Genomic DNA, 20,381 nt, shown 5'->3' with positions numbered 1-20,381 from the left:
TTCTAGGTGGGCGACCATGATATTGAGGGTCTTACCCTGGAAGGGCTTAATACGCTTCGGAAAACGTGGAAAGCTAAATCCAAGGTACATAGGGCCTTTCGAGATTCTTGCAAGAATCGGCCCTGTAGCTTACAAACTTAACTTACCGCGCGAGCTCAGTAACGTACATTCTACTTTCCATGTCTCGAACTTGAAAAAGTGTCTGTCCGACGAGACTCTTGTAATCCCACTCGACGAGATCGAGATCAACGAGAGCCTCAACTTCGTGGAAGAACCTGTAGAGATCATAGACCGGGAGGTCAAGCAAACGAAAGAAAGTCGTATCCCGATAGTGAAGGTTCGCTGGAACGCCAAGCGAGGACCAGAATTCACTTGGGAGCGAGAGGATCAGATGAAACTGAAATATCCTCGTCTTTTACTTAGTTTCTTGTAACTACTTATTTGCTTAAATTCTAATTTCAGGACGAAATTCCTTCTAACGGGGGGATGATGTGACAACCCGAAATTTCTATTATGTACAACAATTCACTTCAATAGGAGCCATAACTGTTTCTGCTAACTTTCAAGCTTTTTGGGAATAAGTTTGAGTGTTTTAAAGATAGTACTTCAAGAGATAACAGGAGAGAGGATGCCCTAGGGTTTATTGTGCATCAATAAAGTTCCAAAAACTCCAAGAGTTTGGAGTTTACTGCCCAAATGGTATTAGATCCGTAAACCCTAATGACTATATAAGTGACACTTACTTTATTTTTAGCTTTTTTTCACACTTCCAAGTCTAGAACCAATTCTCTCTCAAGTATCATCCAAAGTTCTTCAAAAATCTTCAAGAAAGTAAGTGTTTTCTTCCATGTTTATTTGATATCTACCCTAATCTAGTGATCTTACATGATTTCATCCATGCAATCATTCCATTTGTGTAGATCTTCAAGTGTTCTTAGTTTCACCTAGAACACCAAGAACACACACTAGTGTTCTTGGACTTTTAGCACCTTTTCAAGCTTCTACATAGTAAGTACTCTTACCTTGGCTTGTTATAAGACTTGTTACACTTCTAAAACATCTAGAAATCAAAAGGAAACACTAGATCAAAGGTGTTTACGGTCCAAGATGTTCTTGGACAGTAAACCCTAATGAAGGGGCCAAAGTGTGCCCTAGTCCCTTACCAAGCCTTGTAAACTTGTTTAGATCCCATCCTTGATGTGCTTAGGACTTAAAACATCAAAAAGACCATAAACCATATGGGTTTACGGCTGTAAACACATGGAGAAATGGTCCATCGGCCGTAAACTCCATTTAGGAGTGAAATGATGCCACAAACACTTCCTAAGGCTTATACTTGAAGTAGGATGCTTCCTTATGACTTGAAAAGCTTCAAAACACAAAATTGTAGAGTTGGCATGAGTTTACGTCCGTAAACTCATGGGTTTAAGACCGTAAACTCCAAAGGAGTTGGTCACAAAACCGTAAACTCCAATAGAGGGTCCCCTTGAACCCTAAAGTCAATAGCCAAGTCCTACAACCCTTAGATGCAATCCTTAGGACTTATAGCACTTAAATCAAGGGTTTTACAAGTCTTAGGATGTCTTAACTTGGTTAATTAGTTGTTTTATAACTAATTGGATACATATATGTGTCATTATATGTTAACTAGGATCCTTGTGTGTGCTCAAGTCTTCACTTGACAGTTAGCATCCTATACAATCCGTTCATCCAAACCACTCACTACAGGTGAGTTCATACCCCTTAATTAACCTTTTAAATGTTTTTAAATGCTTTTATGGGGGATACAATTTGAACTATTATAGTTATTATATCAATCACATGTAATTAATAACTACCAAACAAGTGGCTTTCTTACTTTTCAAACTGTGTTACTAAACTGTTTTACAAACTCTTTTACATGTCAAATACTTTTACTTAAACTCTTTTACACTTATATTCTGTTAAATGTATATCTTTATAGATATAGTTATATAAATAGGATTGAAAGGACTTAGGACTGATAACTCACCTTACCTCCTGTTCCTCGTTTGGTTGTGGACTTAGGGTATCGGTTATTTGTCCAAAGGTCGTTTGAATCCTAGTTATATATCATGTATATGTATATAGGTATAAAGGTTCCTTCTTTCATTCAGTTTAATACCTTTGGGTAGCAAGGGTATACACACATGCTCATACATTCAAACAACATTACTAGTAAGCTACAATAGGCGTAGTTTAGGAAGTTACTAATACTATTACTAGAACAATGAAACATACAATGAGTCAGTTCATACATGAGTCAATACAGCTAGTACATACAATACATTACAATACAATTAGTACATATTATACATTTTACAAAAGAACATACATGCTAGACAGAGAGAGAACAAACAATACCATACAGAGAGAACATACATACATACTACACAGAGAGAGAACATACAATACAGCTAGTACATACAGTACATATACAATAATACGATTTCAGTTATGTGAGCCACGTAACGGGGCATGGCATCACCTATCATGACCGTTTTGTATCCAGAATCTCCTTAAGTGGGGAGCGTATGAGTTTGTGTATAGATCTATACTCGATTGAATATCCTACACCTTGCTGCTCGCTACAGTGGGACTTGCAAGTCTACGAGTGCCAAACGTCATTTCTTACGGCGTCTTACATCATCGTGTTTCTAGAGTCAGTAGCAGGATACAGGCCGATCACATGGTACTTTAAATAACAATTGGTTTAAGGTAGTTAGTACAGCAGTAGTTACTTAATACAACACTACAGTACTATTTCAATTTCCCATTACATTTACTTTGTGATCTTCACACAATAAACAATAATGTAAAAACTATATTTTTGGTTAATGATAGTCGGATTTGGGAAAATACACACTCTTACAAGAGACACACACAGATACTAGATGCCTTGGTAGAAGGCTACTTTTAGTAGGAAACATAGGGTTTTCTAGGGGAGTTCAAACAATTACAAACTTATACAATTACAGACTTACAAACACTTTCATACAAATACAGACACTAATATACTTATGATCTCACCAGCTTTAAAGCTGATAAACTCTTTCAAAATAACTTGTACTCTTTCAAAATTTCTATTATGTACAACAATTCACTTCAATAGGAGCCAGAACTGTTTCTGCTAACTTTCAAGCTTTTTGGGAATAAGTTTGAGTGTTTTAAAGATAGTACTTCAAGAGATAACAGGAGAGACGATGCCCTAGGGTTTATTGTGCATCAATAAAGTTCCAAAAACTCCAGGAGTTTGGAGTTTACGGCCCAAATGGTATTAGGGCCGTAAACCCTAATGTCACACCCCGCTAAAGCGGAAACACGAGGCGTGGCAGTATAAAGGGTTTCATAGCAAAAGTTAAAAGACAACACCAACCATAGTATTAAAAATCATTACAATTTTACAATGGGTTTGAACAACTTTCAAAAGAAATTACAATGTAAATTGAAATACAACACATGCGAATGCTCCTAAAAGTGAAGTGTCCCTAAGTGCCACTTACTCGATGATTCCTGAAAAAGCATGTAAAACGAGCGTCAACTATAAAAATAGTTGGTGAGTACTCACAGATAAACAAAATAATATTGGTTCCATGAATTGAAATCAAAGTTTTGATAAAAGTTTCCAATAATAAAAGTATATTGTTAAAATGAGTAAATAAGTTTGTAAAAACAAAGTTCTTTGTCATCATGAGAGATAAAGTATGTTGCCCAAATAAGATGCAACATTCATATTCCCATGGAAGATAAAGTTCGTTACTCAAACGAGTAAACAAGTTTCATTGCTAAAATGAGCAATCAATTTCGTTGCTACAAGGAGCAAACAATTTCATTGCTAAAACATGTATATAAGTTTTCAGTAATAAAAGTTCGTTGTTGTAATGAGAAACAAAGTTCATTGCTATAATTAATAACAAGTTTATTGCTATAACGAGAAACGAGTTTGTATGTGTATGAGCAAACAATGAGTCTCAACCAAACCTATGACTGAAGCCCTACCAAGATCTATGCTTATCGTTCCATAGATGAATATGGTATCATGCACTCCAGCAATAGGGCGAGTGAGGAGTTGTCAATTCCTAATAGCGCTATCCATAATGACCATTGGCTCAAAGAGTTAATGGTTAGAGATAAGGGAAGGGCCTTAGTACGATAAGTTCTCATGTTCCGTGTTGCATAGACATACATAGAGAGACATAGCAATAAAATAGCAATCATGTTTGATACAAATCAATTTAAATACAACATTCAAATAATAGTTTTTCGGGACATGCTTTTCCACCCCAAAACATAAAAACCGAAAATAGGGGAGTGCGTGAATACTCACAATATGCAAAATATAGCAACCAAGTTAATACGAGTCAAATAAATACAACGAACACAAATAGTTTAGGACATGCTTTTCCACCCCAAAACGTAAAAACCTAAAATAGGGGAGTGGTGAATACTCACAAAGCATTTAGATGATGCAAATGGTGCCTTGAACTACGTTCCACGTGTACCACTACCAATTCCTACAATAATGGTATTCGCTAGTGAGTCTCTAATCGAAATCTAACACTAGTATACTTACTACTACAATAAAATTATGCCAATAATGTGTCAAAATTTAATACTGATAAGTTACAAACATTTTTCTGTGGAAATTAAGTTTCAAAGAATCAATTGTTATATAACAATTTAAGTGGAAAATTTCCATTATTGAAATGTTAATATTTAACATTTTAGAGGTGTTCCAATGATTAAATATTCAAAACTAAATCAATTTAGTTCTAAACTTTCCCAAACTTTGCATTTAAGTTTTAATTGAAGTCAAAGACCTTAAGATAAATTTTCTTGAATTTTTGATTTGTCTGACTATTTTTCACGATTTTAGTTTCTTGAATAACCATGAAATCATGAAAAATACTAAACAGTTAATAAAAATTACCAAACTTCAGATCTTGGTTCTAAATGTACTAAAACACTTCTAGATAAATTTTCATGGATTATGAATATGTATAACCATCTTTCACATATTTAATTCTCTAAATAGATACAAATTCATAAAAAACAGAAAGCAGTTATGAAGATACCCCAAATTTTTTATAACAATGTCATTATACATACTTAAGCTGGGAAAAAATATAAAAAGGGGTTTCTAAACTGTTTAACCCAATTTTATGATTTTTATGCATTTATTCTAATAAAATGGGGATAAATAGAAAACAGTTTACAAAATTACCCAAACTTTTTGTGATATTGTTATTAAACATTCGTAAGTTGGGAAAAATATAAAAATTGATTTCTAAACTGTTTAACCCAATTTTATGATTTTTGAGCATTTATTCTAATAAAAATTGAAATATATAGAAAACAGTTTCCAAAATTGCCCAAAATTTTTGTAACACTTTTATTATACATGTAGAAGCTGGGAAAAATATAAAATATATTTTTCAATTAGTCTTTTTATTTTTCTTTGTTTTATCCTCTTAAATAATCATTAATTGGAGAATAATTAATAAACAGTTAAAGTAAATTACCAAAAATTTTGTACACTTCATTTACAGAGTAAATAATCTGGGAAAAATACCAAATGAGGTTTTTATATATTGAAATCCGATTTTGTGTATTTAAGTGTATTTAATCTTAGAAAATAGGAGAAAAATAGTATACAGAAGATAAAAATCATCAAAAATTTTATGTATCCTCCTAATGTACTACAAGGTGTTCTGGTAAATTTTTATGAATTTTGGATAAGCAGAACTATTTTTCCTGTTTTTAGTCCATAATATACACAAAAATCGGGGAAAAATAGGAATACATTATGAAAAATTCTGAAAATATTTTTCTAATTCTTCCATAGAGAGTGTAAGCTGCTAAAATTATTATATAACCTTTTCAAATTATCTAAAGCGGTTTTATGATTTATTGGGGCTAAACAAAAAGAAAATTCAAAACCATATTAAACAGTAACAAAAATCGATGAAACTTAATGAGCTATCATTATTTAGCATAGGGGTCATCCACGAATTTAACTTGGATTTATAGACCCCAGAAAGTATTTTATATTATTTATTGCCCTATTTTCTTGCATTAATTATAGTAATTCGAGATAAATGAATTATCTTCTGCAAATTTACAGAGCATCTTATTGTGTTGATGGGAATCTGGGAAAAATCGGATTTGGTCAGAAAAGTTGTTTTAGATATTTATTTGGGAATAAATCCTTTATAAACCTATTTGAAAGCTTTTTAACAACAAACTTTGATCATCAAGCATCTAAGCTTAAAGATCATCACATGCATATTGGTTTGAAGACCATTCATGAGTTTGAAATGTTCAAAAATCGTTTTTGATAGAAAACTGTGGATGCATGTGGTGTTTTTCACCCAAAACTTGTAGAGAAGGTGCATTATGTTGATTTTGACTTAGGTTTTGGTCCTTGGATTTCACCATTTACAACATGCATGTTGTTTTTGGGTGAAATCCTACCACCATCATCATCAAAACCGTGAGTTTGAGCAAGTGTTCATGATTTTACCATAGAATGGAGTAGAAGAAGGAGAAAGTGTAATAAAGACCTTCAAAACTAGAGAGAAAAGTGAAGGAAAGTAAAGGATTTTCGTGTCTACCTTTAAGAATAACATCAAATGATGAAGATTTTGTGCTTGAGAAGTGTTCTTGGCTATATAATTTTCGTGAGTTTAGAGAGAGATTTGAGAGAAATGAGTGGAGTGGGTGTTGGAGTGTGAGAGAGAGTGAAGAGGGGAAGATGGAGTGTGAGGGTGAAGTGAATGATTAAAAATTTTGGGAAGAGGGTGCCTAGGAAAGAGGGGGGACGAATTTTGATGAGGAGAGAGGTTCCCTCACTCTTCCATTTTTATAAAATCTAATTATTTTATAAAAACACCAAATTTTTATAAAATATGCACCTTAATATAGTTTTTACTCATAAAATATTGATTTTTGACTTTTAAATTAAGGGTAAATGTTAGTGACTTAAATTTTTATTTCCTTGATTATATTTCCTTGAATTTAATTATTTTAAGATAATATTATAAGTTTCATAACTAATTTTATAAAATTCTTGATGTTAAACTTTATAAAATTTAGGTTTTAGGGCTTTTAGGGTTTTGGAGTTTAATAAACTTTGAATATCAAAATAAATTGAATATTTGAGACTTCAAATTATCTTATGGTATTATAACTCTTTTATAGTTATAAATAGTGTTTGTAATTTATTTTTATCGGTTTATTGGCATTCTATGTAGTGATTCCGAGATTCAAGCGAAATTGAGGAATCAAGTATACTAGTCTTAGTCTTCAACTTTGACTTAAGTTTCTATGAGACTCTGACCTAATTTCTACCACTAGGTAAAGTGCATGTTGTGTGTATATGATTCATGAAAAGGTGTTCGAGTCAAAGAGTGACCTAAATATGGATATTCACTACAGTTAAGTAGTTGTAGAATTCACATATCAATGTGAAATCTAAGTATACTATCCATTGATTCTAATTGTTTCCAAGCTTCTAGTAGGTTATAACTTAGTTTCTAGTTACTTAGTCTAGTATGTGTCGTGCCTATACGTGCAACTAAGTTTAGTCAAATCTAGAACCGGATCGAATTTTGACGGTTGTCACAGTCTCCCCCGGTTGAAAGAATTTCGTCCCGAAATTCAATTCGTGACGTATTCTATTTGAACTCAGTCAAATACAATTGTATAATTGGAGAGGTGGTGACTTGAAGAGCTCTTTGATTATTTTGGGTTAATTCCTCAAGGGAAGAGCTCTACTCTTTAGCTATAATCAAATTAATGTTTCCCTAATTCGAGTTCTACAGTCTAGATTGCGAGAAATTACGATCATGGAAATCATGATCCAACCATGGCGACCTAGTTGAAAAAGGTTATATATTTAGATATTATCTAACTTAAAAGAACGTTATAAATTTTGCTGACGCACCAACTGCATTGAGCGTTAAATCCGCATTGATCCTCAAGTCGCATTCTAAATTAACACTAAGTGTAAATTCGCCGCCTAATAAAGAAGAGATTAGGAACAAGTTGTTCACTTTCGGGTTGGCTACTATATCTGGAAAATATATGTTCCGAAATAAGAAGGGGTAACACGAATGAAAGGGAAGCGATCGAGGGTAAGTTCCTAAAAAAAACGTACTAAGGGTAGGCAACGAAGTTTTGGTACATCTCCAATGTAAAGGCTATTTAAGTGTCGGCTACAAAATAAATTACGAAATGATTGAGGATCTCCGAGGCTATAATTACTACTACTGTTACTCTTACAATAATAGATCTATATTCGAAGAATATATATATTTAGAGAGTCAATGTTGCAAATGGAGGCGATTAAATCACATTGTGTAGATAGCATTTTAGGTGTTTAGAAGTGATAAAAATCTCACTGTTATCAAAATGTGTGTTTAGAAATGATAATTAATCTCACTATTATCAAAATATGTAATAATTCCAAGATAACGAAAATACATGTGTGGTGATCAAACGGAGTAGTAAAATAATATAAAGATTAATTAAGGTTACAGGTTTAAGTCATCAATAAGGGAATTTATACAAAAATATTTTGATTACTCTTTTGTGAAATTGTCTAATTCTCTAAGTCAGGACAAATTCAAGCTTATGAGTCAGAATATTTATAAAAACAAAGTTGAGAGTTTAGGAACTCAATGAAAATTACAAAGTAGAATGCTATTTTAAGAAAGGTGTAAAAATATCGATCATTGAAAATAGTGGATTCTTAATTTAGTGTTTCTACAAAAACAATCATTTAGAGAATATATATAATAGTAAAATTCAAGACTTTTGATGTATTTAAAGAAAAGAAGAAGCATAAGAAAATGTATTCTTTCACAAATATTTTATGGATTTAGAAAAATGATAAGAACAATGGTATTCTTCTTGTGTATTAATTGTAAGAAAAATACAATGAAAATTACATTTTAAATCAAGTTTCCGAATCTAGAACGAAAGAGCAATGTAAATAAGGATCACTTGTTTATAGAGATTTCAAAATAAAAACAAGATGTATATAATAAAAGGTGTAATTGAATATATCAAAGCTGACTAAATAAAAAGTATGCCTCACGACTATACACGTATTAATCGCTCAAAACGGAAGGGTAGACTTCTAGTCTTTATGTGTACGAACATGATACCAGGAGGGGCAAAATAGACAGAAATAAAGTTAGACAATGTATTATGTTAATATTATGGCGTGCGAGATCTAAAATCGTAAGGAGAGCGAGAAATAAAGTTCGGGGGAAAGAAAAAGGAAGATAGCGGCGGCAATGATTGATATTGTTAAAATTATAAGAACAATACCTATAGGTAGATTTAAAACCAGGTTGAGATATATATTTCAAACTTCAATATTTGATGTATATTGATGATTAAATAGACATGTGGGAGTTCTAAAGTGTTTGCTAAGGATTGCTAAAAATTCATAAGTTACATATTAAGTTAAACTCCATTTGTGAAAAAGAAGAAGCCCTACAAATGACAATTGAAAATCTGACAAATTTGACTTTTTAAACGGAAGTCCAACAATGATTAAAATGGATAAGGTAAAAACTCAATATATTTAGAAGAATAGCTATTCATCATTGAGAGTGTATCACTAGAAATTTAAAAGTGAACACTAAGTTTTCAAATGCTATAATTTTTAAAAACTTTATAGATTATAAAACTATATTGAAGCAAAGTACACAAATAATGTATGTTTTGAAATACAAGCATTAGAGATGTCTTATAAACATGTTTGAAGTAAAAATTTGCATAAATATCATGTTGAGTTTCGAGAAAACACATTAACGTAAATTACAATGTCTAAATGAGAAAGTTGTTAAAGTGTCAAAACAAAAGTGTTTTGAAGATTCGATGAAACTATTTCACATAATATGAACTTCAATGTCATATGTTTAAGTTTTATAACATAGAGTTTAAACACTTTTATAAAAGAAAATGTTTCTAAGTTTTTCGAAAACGTGTCAAAATGGTAAGCAAGGATTAAAATGGTTTACATGCCCTTAAAAGCACATCTATCTATTGAAATAGATTTGAAATGAAATTAAAATAGCAAGGTTAAAACAAATATTGGTTAAATTGAGTTTTGAAGAAAAGTGTTAAGTTAAAGCAAGTTGTCAAAAGATTTTTAGCGAGAATGTGGCTTACATTGTTAGGAAATGTCTACTAAGTTGAATGAACTGGTTATAAAATATTTTATCGATGATAAATAAAACCGATGAAGCGAAATAACTTTCGATGGAAGATTAAGAAGTAAGGAATAAGTATGTTAGTGTAGCTGATCGTACCTAAATACTAAGGCGAGTACAAGGCGAGTATAAGGCGAGTACCGATGTCTTTTCCCCAAGATAAAGGACAATAAATATTGTTTGAAAAAAAAACATTTTATGCTGTCAGTGCAGTTTACGACCTTTTATAGAGGTCAAAGGGACATCCTATGCTAAGTTTTAAGCTCAAGGTGGAAAACAACATAGAGCTAAATCGTAGCGTAGAAGAGAAGCCTCACGTATCAGTAGCAATGGGTTAAACCTTTGTGTCTCCTCGTGAGTCGAATTGGGAATGCTCTCCAATGATATCCAAGTGACTACTTAGAAATGACTCATCTACCTCCTTACGCGATGCTCCAATTTTCATCCGTGTCGGTATCAGAACGCTTTCCTAGATGTAACTCTAGTACGAAGACGATGAAGAGGTATTGAGCAATAATTGGTATAGGTTTCGACTTAAGATTATTACTAGTGTATATCTAGCTACTAATCTTACATCCAAAGTCAATAGATACCGAGGAATACCCATTCTTAGGACTAAGTGCATTGCTCCTAGAGTGGCTAGTGATATAACCTAAGTGGTTAACCTAGCACTTGATAAGGGACAAGAATATTTCTAAATAAAGGCATTGTTATAAAAGTGCACTTAGTTTCTAAGTGTATCTAGATGAATGCCTATAATATGCAATGCCCGTACGCACACCGAAAAATTTTGTTTTTCAAAAGTTTAAGTTGAAAATCGTTTTGAACATAATTCTACTATAACCGTTTCAAGCCTCACATTAAGTTTCCTTAATTAAGCATAGTTGGCCAGGCTATACTTAATTAAAGTCTGATAATGCGTACTCGAATTAGTTATACCAGTAGTATGTTCAGTATTTTAAAAATGTTTAGAAAAATTTTGGCTATAGTTGTGGTTTTCCAAAGGAAAACCGGTATTCTCTATAACCTTCGGCTCTGATACCATTTTCTGTCACACCCCGCTAAAGCGGAAACACGAGGCGTGGCAGTATAAAGGGTTTCATAGAAAAAGTTAAAAGACAACACCAACCATAGTATTAAAAATCATTACAATTTTACAATGGGTTTGAACAACTTTCAAAAGAAATTACAATGTAAATTGAAATACAACACATGCGAATGCTCCTAAAAGTGAAGTGTCCCTAAGTGCCACTTACTCGATGATTCCTGAAAAAGCATGTAAAACGAGCGTCAACTATAAAAATAGTTGGTGAGTACTCACAGATAAACAAAATAATATTGGTTCCATGAATTGAAATCAAAGTTTTGATAAAAGTTTCCAATAATAAAAGTATATTGTTAAAATGAGTAAATAAGTTTGTAAAAACAAAGTTCTTTGTCATCATGAGAGATAAAGTATGTTCCCCAAATAAGATGCAACATTCATATTCTCATGGAAGATAAAGTTTGTTACTCAAACGAGTAAACAAGTTTCATTGCTAAAATGAGCAATCAATTTCGTTGCTACAAGGAGCAAACAATTTCATCGCTAAAACATGTATATAAGTTTTCAGTAATAAAAGTTCATTGTTGTAATGAGAAACAAAGTTCATTGCTATAATTAATAACAAGTTCATTGCTATAACGAGAAACAAGTTTGTATGTGTATGAGCAAACAATGAGTCTCAACCAAACCTATGACTGAAGCCCTATCAAGATCTATGCTTATCGTTCCATAGATGAATATAGTATCATGCACTCCAGCAATAGGGCGAGTGAGGAGTTGTCAATTCCTAATAGCGCTATCCATAATGACCATTGGCTCAAAGAGTTAATGGTTAGAGATAAGGGAAGGGCCTTAGTACGATAAGTTCTCATGTTCCGTGTTGCATAGACATACATAGAGAGACATAGCAATAAAATAGCAATAATGTTTGATACAAATCAATTTAAATACAACATTCAAATAATAGTTTTTCGGGACATGTTTTTCCACCCCAAAACATAAAAACTGAAAATAGGGGAGTGCGTGAATACTCACAATATGCAAAATATAGCAACCAAGTTTATACGAGTCAAATAAATACAACGAATATAAATAGTTTAGGACATGCTTTTCCACCCCAAAACATTTAAAAACTGAAAATAGGGGATTGGTGAATACTCACAATGCATTTAGATGATGCAAATGGTGCCTTGAACTACGTTCCACGTGTACCACTACCGATTCCTACAATAATGGTATTCGCTAGTGAGTCTCTAATCGAAATCTAACACTAGTATACTTACTACTACAATAGAATTATGCCAATAATGTGTCAAAATTTAATATTGATAAGTTACAAACATTTTTCTGTGGAAATTAAGTTTCAAAGAATCAATTGTTATATAACAATTTAAGTGGAAAATTTCCATTATTGAAATGTTAATATTTAACATTTTAGAGGTGTTCCAATGATTAAATATTCAAAACTAAATCAATTTAGTTCTAAACTTTCCCAAACTTTGCAATTAAGTTTTAATTAAAGTCAAAGACCTTAAGATAAATTTTCTTGAATTTTTGATTTGTCTGACTATTTTTCACGATTTTAGTTTCTTGAATAACCATAAAATCATGAAAAATACTAAACAGTTAATAAAAATTACCAAACTTCAGATTTTGGTTCTAAATGTACTAAAAGACTTCTAGATAAATTTTCATGGATTATGAATATGTATAACCATTTTTCACATATTTAATTCTCTAAATAGATACAAATTCATGAAAAATAGAAAATAGTTATGAAGATACCCCAAATTTTTTATAACAATGTCATTACATATACTTAAGCTGGAAAAAATATAAAAAGGGGTTTCTAAACTGTTTAACCCAATTTTATGATTTTTATGCATTTATTCTAATAAAATGGGGATAAATAGAAAACAGTTTCCAAAATTACCCAAACTTTTTGTGATATTGTTATTAAACATTCTTAAGTTGGGAAAAATATAAAAATTGATTTCTAAACTGTTTAACCCAATTTTATGATTTTTGAGCATTTATTCTAATAAAAATTGAAATAAATAGAAAACAGTTTCCAAAATTGCCCAAAATTTTTGTAACACTTTTATTATACATGTAGAAGCTGTGAAAAATATAAAATATATTTTTCAATTAGTATTTCTATTTTTCTTTGTTTTATCCTCTTAAATAATCATTAATTGGAGAATAATTAATTAACAGTTAAAGTAAATTACCAAAATTTTTGTACACTTCATTTACAGAGTAAATAATCTGGGAAAAATACCAAATGAGGTTTTTATCTACTGAAATCCGATTTTGTGTATTTAAGTGTATTTAATCTTAGAAAATAGGAGAAAACTAGTATACAGAAGATAAAAATCATCAAAATTTTTATGTATCCTCCTAATGTACTACAAGGTGTTCTGCTAAAGTTTTATGAATTTTGGATAAGCAGAACTATTTTTCCTGTTTTTAGTCCATAATATACACAAAAATCGGGGAAAATAGGAATACATTATGAAAAATTCTGAAAATATTTTTCTACGTCTTCCACAGAGAGTATAAGCTGCGAAAATTATTATATAACCTTTTCAAATTATCTAAAGCAGTTTTATGATTTATTGGGGCTAAACAAAAAGAAAATTCAAAACCATATTAAACAGTAACAAAAATCGATGAAACTTAATGACCGATCATTATTTAGCAAAGGGGTCATCCACCAATTTAACTTGGATTTATAGACCCCAGAAAGTATTTTATATGATTTATTGCCCTATTTTCTTGCATTAATTATAGTAATTCGAGATAAATGAATTATCTTCTAGAAATTTACAGAGCATCTTATTTTGTTGATGGGAATCTAGGAAAAATCGGATTTGGTCAGAAAAGTTGTTTTAGATATTTATTTGGGAATAAATCCTTTATAAACCTATTTGAAAGCTTTTTAACAACAAACTTTGATCATCAAGCATCTCAGCTTGAAGATCATCACATGCATATTGGTTTGAAGACCATTCATGAGTTTGAAATGTTCAAAAATCGTTTTTGATAGAAAACTTTGGATGCATGTGGTGTTTTTCACCCAAAACTTGTAGAAAAGGTGCATTATGTTGATTTTGACTTAGGTTTTGGTCCTTGGATTTCACCATTTACAACATGCATGTTGTTTTTTGGTGAAATCCTACCACCATCATCATCAAAACCGTGAGTTTGAGCAAGTGTTCATGATTTTACCATAGAATGGAGTAGAAGAAGGAGAAATTGTAAGAAAGACCTTCAAAACTAGAGAGAAAAGTGAAGGAAAGTAAAGGATTTTCGTGTCTACCTTTAAGAATAACATCAAATGATGAAGATTTTGTGCTTGAGAAGTGTTCTTGGCTATATAATTTTCGTGAGTTCAGAGAGAGATTTGAGAGAAATGAGTGGAGTGGGTGTTGGAGGGTGAGAGAGAGTGAAGAGGGGAAGATGGAGTGTGAGGGTGAAGTGAATGATTAAAAATTTTGGGAAGAGGGTGCCTAGGAAAGAGGGGGGACGAATTTTGATGAGGAGAGAGGTTCCCTCACTCTTCCATTTTTATAAAATTCTAATTATTTTATAAAAACACCAAATTTTTATAAAATAGGCACCTTAATATAGTTTTTACTCATAAAATATTGATTTTTGACTTATAAATTAAGGGTAAATGTTAGTGACTTAAATTTTTATTTCCTTGATTATATTTCCTTGAATTTAATTATTTTAAGATAATATTATAAGCTTCATAACTAATTTTATAAAATTCTTGATGTTAAACTTTATAAAATTTAGGTTTTAGGGCTTTTAGGGTTTTGGAGTTTAATAAACTTTGAATATCAAAATAAATTGAATATTTGAGACTTCAAATTATCTTATGGTATTATAACTCTTTTATAGTTATAAATAGTGTTTGTAATTTATTTTTATCGGTTTATTGGCATTCTATGTAGTGATTCCGAGATTCAAGCGAAATTGAGGAATCAAGTATACTAGTCTTAGTCTTCAACTTTGACTTAAGTTTCTATGAGACTTTGACCTAATTTCTACCACTAGGTAAAGTGCATGATGTGTGTATATGATTCATGAAAAGGTGTTCGAGTCAAAGAGTGACCTAAATATGGATATTCACTACAGTTAAGTAGTTGTAGAATTCACATATCAATGTGAAATCTAAGTATACTATCCATTGATTCTAATTGTTTCCAAGCTTCTAGTAGGTTATAACTTAGTTTCTAGTTACTTAGTCTAGTATGTGTCGTGCCTATACGTGCAACTAAGTTTAGTCAAATCTAGAACCGAATCAAATTTTGACGGTTGTCACACCTAATGACTATATAAGTGACACTTAGTTTATTTTTAGCTTTTTTTCACACTTCCAAGTGTAGAACCAATTCTCTCTCAAGTATCATCCAAAGTTCTTCAAAAATCTTCAAGAAAGTAAGTGTTTTCTTCCTTGTTTAGTTGATATCTACCCTAATCTAGTGATCTTACATGATTTCATCCATGAAATCATTCCATTTGTGTAGATCTTCAAGTGTTCTTAGTTTCTCCAAGAACACACACTAGTGTTCTTGGACTTTTAGCACCTTTTCAAGCTTCTACATAGTAAGTACTCTTACCTTGGCTTGTTATAAGACTTTTTACACTTCTAAAACATCTAGAAATCATAAGGAAACACTAGATCAAAGGTGTTTACGGTCCAAGATGTTCTTGGACCGTAAACCCTAATGAAGGGGCCAAAGTGTGCCCTAGTCCCTTACCATGCCTTGTAAACTAGTCTAGATCCCATCCTTGATGTGCTTAGGACTTAAAACATCAAAAAGACCATAAACCATATGGGTTTACGGCCGTAAACACATGGAGAAATGGTCCATGGGCCGTAAACTCCATTTAGGAGTGAAATGATGCCATAAACACTTCCTAAGGCTTATACTTGAAGTAGGATGCTTCCTTATGACTTGAAAAGCTTCAAAACACAAAATGGTAGAGGTGCCATGAGTTTACGGCTGTAAACTCATGGGTTTAAGACCGTAAACTCCAAAGGAGTTGGTCACAAACCGTAAACTCCAATAGAGGGTCCCCTTGAACCCTAAACTCAATAGCCAAGTCCTACAACCCTTAGATGCAATCCTTAGGACTTATAGCACTTAAATCAAGTGTTTTACATGTCTTAGGATGTCTTAACTTGGTTAATTAGTTGTTTTATAACTAATTGGATACATATATGTGTCATTATATGTTAACTAGGATCCTTGTGTGTGCTCAAGTCTTCACTTGACACTTAGCATCCTATACAATCCGTTCATCCAAACCACTCACTACAGGTGAGTTCATACCCCTTAATTAACCTTTTATGGGGGGATACAAGTTGAACTATTATAGTTATTATATCAATCACATGTGATTAATAACTACCAAACAAGTGGATTTCTTACTTTTCAAACTGTGTTACCAAACTGTTTTACAAACTCTTTTACATGTCAAATACTTTTACTTAAACTCTTTTACACTTATATTCTGTTAAATGTATATCTTTATAGATATAGTTATATAAGTAGGATTGAAAGGACTTACGACTGATAACTCACCTTACCTCCTGTTCCTCGTTTGGTTGTGGACTTAGGGTATCGGTTATTTGTCCGAAGGTCGTTTGAATCCTAGTTATATATCATGTATATGTATATAGGTATAAAGGTTCCTTCTTTCATTCAGTTCAATACCTTTGGGTAGCAAGGGTATACACAGCATTACTAGTAAGCTACAATAGGCGTAGTTTAGGAAGTTACTAATACTATTACTAGAACAATGAAACATACAATGAGTCAGTTCATACATGAGTCAATACAGCTAGTACATACAATACATTACAATACAGTTAGTACATACTATATATTTTACAAAAGAACATACATGCTAGACAGAGAGAGAACAAACAATACCATACAGAGAGAACATACATACATACTAGACAGAGAGAGAACATACAATACAGCTAGTACATACAGTACATATACAAGAATACGATTTCAGTTATGTGAGCCACGTAACGGGGCATGGCATCACCTGTCATGACCGTTTTGTATCCAGAAAATAAACAATAATGTAAAAACTATATTTTTGGTTAATGATAGTCGGATTTGGGAAAATACACACTCTTACAAGAGACACACACAGATACTAGATGCCTTGGTAGAAGGCTACTTTTAGTAGGAAACATAGGGTTTTCTAGGGGAGTTCAAACAATTACAAACTTTTACAAACTTATACAATTACAGACTTACAAACACTTTCATACAAATACATACACTAATATACTTATGATCTCACCAGCTTAAAAGCTGATAAACTCTTTCAAAATAACTTGTATTCTCAGGTCACCAGTAGACAGGTACCGGTGCCAGGTTTTGAGAAGATGGAGCTCGTTTAAGACTCATCTTTTATTTTTATGTATATTTTTGGTGTCTATATAACTTGACAGAACACACTTGTATGAAAAATATATTATTAATGCAATGGATGATGTTGTTGCTTGTTTACTACTTTGCATTGTTGTGATACTGAACAAGACGTCCTCCACCCCCGAGCTTTTCCGCCGTTCCGGTTTTGGGGTGTGACAATCATCTCCAGATATACCTTCCTCAAAGGATATACCTTTTCCACGAGAGGAGTGTATTGGACTTAAATTCAGAGCCATATGCATGGCTAGCCTCTCTGAGGCAGCATCATGAAAATGCCTAGGAGGAGATGATCCCTGGCCACCTGAAGAACCACCAGCTTCATGGGATGAGCTGGGGCCTTCTTGAATGGGCACAGATGAGGAAGGGGCAACTGTTGTAGATGGAGGAGTCTCTGTGGTTTGAGTTGGGTTCGGAAAAACTACTCCCACCCTTGGATCAATTCTGCGTCTTTTTATCGGGGGCTGGAAGGTCATGACTGTCTGGGTATCACTTGTAATTGGCTCGGATGTAGGAACCACATTATCAAGGGGAGGAATCCCTGATGATGTGTCCTTTTGAGTTGAAGAATCAGCCGCTTGAACGGTAACCGGAGGCTCAACTTCTCGATCGTCAGCTTTCTCCCTTATCTACGGTGTTTGATTGGCACCATCATCGATATCGTTGAGGAAGTCATCGAGGTTTACATTTGACAAAGGTTGCTCAAGTCCAGTAAACTGCATCGAAACATCATCTTCGTCGTAACCGGACAAATCAAGATTCTCATACTCATTCTCTTCTCCTCCTTCAGTCTCAGTGAATTCTTCTGTAGTTCCCTCACTGAAGTCACTCTGAACCGCCACGTTTGTGAGATCATGCTCTGAAGCAACAATGGCAGTTGGAACAACAGTTTCAATCTTATTGTCTGACGTATCGATAACATCGTCATTCACATTTGCATGTTCTGACGATGCTTGATCAGTTGACATTTGTTCAGACGATCCATGGGATTCTGAAGAGTCTGACAGCTCAGCAAACTTTCCAAATTTCACGAGAGGGTACTTCCCTTGGAACATTATTTTCCCTTTTCGGTTCTGCTTGATTAAGCTCACAGTGTTTGGTCCGAAAGCTTTCAAGTCAAGTGTGTCTCCTGTCTTGACCAGATCAGGAAATAGGTTGTTGATGAAGATTTGAATAAATCTTGGATAGAGAAGGAATTGATCCTTCGACTTCTTGTTAGCATTAGAAACCATTTCCTCCAAGATAAACCTTGAGAAGTTGAAGTCAATCCCGGCAGCCAATGCAACGATCGCCTGAGTATTTCTTGAGGATATTTCGTCTTAACCACCCTTTCTCCCAGATACACAGTTGACAAAAATATGGGCTAGAAACCTCCAGTAAGGAGGTAACAGCTTCTTCAGGGTAGGTGGAAAGACTCCTTCGTATCCCATCTTCTCGAGATACTCATCAACCAGTCTCAGATCTATATCAGTTAGGAAGGTAGCTTTGTCATCAATCTTCAAGATATCTCTGATGACTTGCTCAGAGATAACAACTTTGCATCCTCTGACAGAAGCTTCAATTGTCGTTGATCCATTTTCTCCATTCTTGCCACTTGCAGATCTCCAAAATTCATTGATCAGGTTCAGATAAATGACTGGATTCCAGGTTAGTGCAGTGACGACGCAGCATTCCCTTAGCCCGTGCATCATTGATTTGAATTCGTTGTGTGCTGCTGGAGGATCATCAAGAAGAATGGACACGTTGTGACTTTCTGCAACTTTGAGACTTGCCATTTTATCTGCACAAAACAAGCCAGGTGAGAAAACATTTGATTATAACAAATTAAAATTATTTTCTCAATTATGTCAATTATTTTTGGCCATTTTAATTGAATTTTATTAGATAAACATGGGTTCTCGGTCAAGGCAGTTAGACCGAAAAACTCATGGACCGAACACTGTGAAGACCGAAAGCCACATTGGACCGAAAACAGCTTCGACCGAAAGCCGTCCAAGCCGGCTTGAGCGAAAACGGCTCGGCTCGACCGAAAGCCGGTGATCAGCCGAAAGCTTGGACCGAAAGCTCGCCGACAGATCTTGTTTTCGTGATTTAGCCATGATTTCACGGTCGATTCTCAATAAAAACTACATAGCTAGAGTCGGAATCTTCATACCTTCAAGAAAATCAAGTTAATTCGAGAAAATAACACAAAAAGTTTTCGAGATTTTAGAGAGGATTTAGAGGGTTTTCGGTTTGCAGATGAAAATAAGGGAAGGAACTGATTTTTGGGGTCCCTTTTCCTTTATATACATGATCCGAATTTAGTGGGCTGCACCCGAAAATGTGTGAGGCCCAATAATCAAAACAATTTTTAAAAACAAAACTCTTGGAGGATTAAGATAAAATAAAGTAAAATAAAATAAATAAAAAAAACTTTCTAAATTTTACCAATCCAAAAAATAAAAATAAAATTAAAACAAAACATTTTCTAAAATTTATCAATCCTAAAAATGAAAATAAAATAAAATAAAATAAAAAATACTAAAATTTTGATTCAACCTAAATTTAATCCTCTATCTTGAAATTGATTAAATTTTTGTGAAATGGGATCAAAGTTGTTAGACAATCATTTTCCATTTATCA

The sequence above is a fragment of the Lactuca virosa genome, chromosome 1, assembly GCF_052849685.1.
Source record: "Lactuca virosa cultivar CGN04683 chromosome 1, Lactuca_virosa_CGN04683_v6, whole genome shotgun sequence".
Taxonomy (NCBI): domain Eukaryota; kingdom Viridiplantae; phylum Streptophyta; class Magnoliopsida; order Asterales; family Asteraceae; genus Lactuca; species Lactuca virosa.
The sequence above is the reverse complement of the archived record's forward strand: the minus strand, read 5'-3'. Positions refer to the sequence as shown.